This window comes from Triticum dicoccoides, chromosome 3B (assembly GCF_002162155.2).
Source record: "Triticum dicoccoides isolate Atlit2015 ecotype Zavitan chromosome 3B, WEW_v2.0, whole genome shotgun sequence".
NCBI lineage: Eukaryota > Viridiplantae > Streptophyta > Magnoliopsida > Poales > Poaceae > Triticum > Triticum dicoccoides.
Genome location: NC_041385.1, coordinates 834445978 through 834450481, shown reverse-complemented (window position 1 = coordinate 834450481; position 4504 = coordinate 834445978).

The following is a 4504-nucleotide window of genomic DNA, read 5'->3' as shown; positions in this document are numbered from 1 at the left end:
ATGAGAGTCATGGTTTTGCTTCCGCGAGAGGCACGGGTTTTCTTTGGCGAGAGTCACGGCCATGCCTCTCGGAAAGGGAAAAACAAAATGCGTTTTCTGTTTTTTTTTTCTTTCACGAGAGTCACGGTTTTGCTTCCGCGAGAGGCACGGTTGTGCTTTCGCGAGAGTCACGACCGTGCCTCTCGAAAAGGGAAAAAATTCACGTTTTCTGTTTTTTTTCTTTCGCGAGAGTCACGGTTTTGCTTTCGCGAGAGGCACTTGTGCTTTCGCGAGAGTCACGGCCGTGCCTCTCGGAAATGGGAAAAACGTGTTTTCTGTCTTTTTTCCTTCCACGATAGTCACGATTTTGCTTCCACGGGAGGCATGGTTGTTGAGGGAGTCCCGAATTAGGGGGTGTCCGGATAGCCGGACTACCATCATCGGCCGGATCCAAGACTATGAAGATACAAGATTGAAGACTTCGTCCCGTGTCCGGATGGGACTTTCCTTGGCGTGGAAGGCAAGCTTGGCAATACGGATACGTAGATCTCCTACCATTGTGACCGACTCTATGTAACCCTAGCCCTCTCCGGTGTCTATATAAACCGGATGGCTCTAGTCCGTAGGACACAACAACAACCATTACAATCATACCATAGGCTAGCTTCTAGGGTTTAGCCTCCTTGATCTCGTGGTAGATCCACTCTTGTAAACATCCACAATATCAATATCAGTCAAGCAGGACGTAGGGTTTTACCTCCATCAAGAGGGCCCGAACCTGGGTAAAACATCGTGTCCCTTGTCTCCTGTTACCATCCGCCTAGATGCACAGTTCGGGATCCCCTACCCGAGATCTGCCGGTTTTGACACCGACATTGGTGCTTTCATTGAGAGTTCCTCTGTGCCGTCACCGATAAGAAGGATGCCTCTTCCCGTCTTCAAGGACGGCATCTTCGCCGATGGAGCCTTGGCCGCCGGCCAAACTATCCGGCTAGGAGGTTTTCTTATGACCGCCTGTCCGGCCACCGCTTCAATAATGACCTCTCGTGTCATCGAGAGCAATCTTCACGTCAACTCGGAATTCGCCGAGCAGTTAGATCCAGCAGAGCTCTCGTCTATAAACGAACTCTTGGATCGGATTGCCGCCCTGGGAGTCGCTACAGACTACAATCGGATCGGGCTTAAAACCGATCTGAGAGAGATTAACTCTCCCCAGGTTACCCACCACGTCACGGTGATAGAGGAACATCGCGACGATCCTTCTCCCATATTGAAAACTAGTCGTGTCCGGGCTACCGAACCCTCCATGCCGGATTCCCGCGGAGGAGCGGATTCCGATCAAGCACTGAACATAAAGTCAGGCATCGGACCGGACTCGTTGGACAACGTTCCACTTTCCAAGCTTCCAAATTCGGAAACTTCTCGGCCCTTGAGCCTCGAGATGGGCAGGGTCCCGGACTCAATTAGGCCCGCCCGTCCAGATATATGCGATCTATCTCTAATCCGGCAAGAGCCAGCCGAAACAGTACATCATTACTGGGCCAGATTCCTCCTGGTCATGGACCGGATAAAGGACTACCGAGAGGAAAACGCAATCTCGATCTTTTAAAACAATTGCACGGACAGGGGAATCTTGAACACCGTCAGCCATCGTGAAATCACACGTTTCGCTGACTTGGCATCCATAGTGCGAAAGTACTGTGCCATAGAAAGTTTCCGGAAAACCGAAGATAGGCTTTGGGATAATTCGGCCCCGAACAAAGCCCCAGTCCGCAACAAAAGGGTGCATTACACTCAGGCACCAAGTACAAGAACCAAAAAACAGAAGCCCCTTAAAGGGAACGGAACCGTACTGGAGGGATGGCTCAGCAAACCCTGTACAATTCACAGTACCAAGGGCGCCACCCCAACACATAGCCTTCGTGCATGTTGGATATTACGGCAGGTGGCCAAAAGTGGCGAGGAGCTTCTAGCCCCGCGAAACCACACCAACAATACCGGTACGGTATCAACAGTCTTCGAGACTTTCGCACCAAACAATATGCGGAAACAAACGATCCACAGCCTTGCCGAAGTCTACCAAGTAGCAACAACAAATCCTTGGAGCGACGCGGCCATCACCTTCAACGCCAGCGACGAACCTAAATTCCGAACAGCCCGAGCACCAGCCGCATTGGTCCTAAGTCCAATAGTGGACGGCTTTCGACTTACCAAGGTACTCATGGATGGCGGCAGCGGATTGAACCGCATTTACGAGGAAACTCTTCAAAAAATGGAAATAGACTGGAGCCGCATTGAGCGAAGCAGCACAACCTTCAGAGGAATAATCCCTAGCCGGGAAGCACGCTGCACCGGAAAAATCACACTCGATGTGGTGTTCGGCTCGCCGGACAATTACAGGTCCGAAGAAATCACGTTCAAGGTGGCCCCGCTTAGCAGCGGATACCACGCTATATTAAGACGAGAGGCGTTCACAATTTTCCAAGCCGTACCCCATTACGGGTACATGAAGCTCAAAATGCCTGGGCCCGGCGGGATAATCACTCTCGTTAGTGATCCGGACATAGCACTCCGCGCCGAAAACAAAACAGCCGCATTAGCCCTGGAGGCACTATCCGAAGCCCTAGCGGCAGAGGAACTCACCGCGCTGCGTGCTACGGTGCACAGAGACGACGTGATACTCGATAAGAGATCCAAGTCCACCTCCTTTAAACCAGCGGACGAAATTATAAAATTCTAGGTCCACCCAACGGACCCGACAATGACGGCCTCCATCGGGGCACAGTTGAACCCTGATGTAGACGCCGCGCTGCGAGAATTCCTTTGGGAAAATTGGGACATTTTCGCCTGGCATCCTTCAGATATGCCAGGAATCCCTCGCAGGCTGGCAGAGCATAGCCTAAACATCCTAAAAGGGTTCAAGCCAGTCAAACAGGCTCTTCGACGATTTTCCGAACCCAAAAGACAGGCAATGGGAGAAGAACTAGCCAAACTATTGGAAGCCGGATTCATCAGAGACATCAAACATCCGGATTGGCTAGCAAACCTGGTAATGGTACCAAAGAAGGACAGATCTTGGCACCTATGTGTCGATTTCAAAGACCTAAATAAAGCCTGCCCAAAGGATCCCTTCCCCCTCCCCGGCATCGACCAAATCATCGATGCCACTGCAGGGCACGATTCATTGTGCTTCCTGGACGCATACTCCGGCTATCATCAAATCAAGATGGCAGAAGCGGATCAAGCCGCAACGGCGTTCATTACTCCAAATGGACCATTCTACTTCAACATAATGCCCTTCGGACTTAAAAACACCGGCGCAACATATCAGCGCATGATTCAGACATGTCTGGCTACCCAGATCGGCAAAACAGTACAGGCATACGTAGACGACGTAGTCATCAAAACCAAACACGTCGAAACTCTAGTAGACGACTTGAGGGTCACATTCGACAACCTCCGAGCATATGACATCAAGCTTAATCCGGAAAAATGCGTTTTCGGCGTACCAGCCGGAAAGCTCTTGGGCTTCATTGTATCCGGTAGAGGAATTGAAGCAAATCCGGCCAAAATCCGAGCCCTATCACAGTTGGATATTCCAAAAAACCTCAAACAGATCCAGAAATTGATTGGATGCGTGGCGGCTCTCAGCCGCTTTATCTCCCGCCTAGGAGAAAAGGCATTGCCCCTCTATCACCTCCTCAGGCACACCGAACACTTCGAGTGGACGGATGCTGCCACTGCCGGACTCGAAGAAATAAAGGCCATATTGGCAATGAATCCGGTCCTGGCTGCGCCCAACCTGGGCGAATCTATGTTGTTATACATCGCGGCAACACATCAAGTAGTAAGCGCGGTGCTTGTCGTAGAACAAGAGATAGGAGGGCATAAATTCCCTCTTCAAAAACCAGTGTACTGCGTATCCACTGTTTTAACCCCCTGCAAGTCCCGTTACCCGCACTATCAAAAGATAGCGTATGCGGTGTTCATGGCATCCCGGAAGCTCCGACACTACTTTCAAGAGTGTTCGATAACAGTGGCCTCCGAAGTACCCCTAAATGACATTATAAATAACCGCGACGCAACGGGCAGGATTGCAAAATGGGCCATTGAGCTCTTACCATTCGACATAACTTACAAATGCCGGCGAGCTATAAAGTCGCAAGTTTTGGCTGACTTTGTCGCTGAGTGGACTGAAGCCGAACTCCCTAAAGAGTACAGCGCATACTCCAATTGGATTATGCATTTCGACGGCTCCAAAATGTTGGCCAGATTGGGGGCTGGCATCGTACTAACGTCCCCAACCGGGGGCAGAGTCCAATACGTACTTAAGATAATGTACACGGACTCCAACAATGCAGCCGAATACGAGGCCCTCTTACATGGCCTCCGGATGGCAATCTCCATGGGCATCAAACGCCTAGAGGTGCGCGGGGACTCAAACCTCGCAATATCCCAAGTTAATGGAGACTTTGACGCCAAGGATCCAAAAATGGCAGCCTATCGCAACGCCGTCCTTAAAATG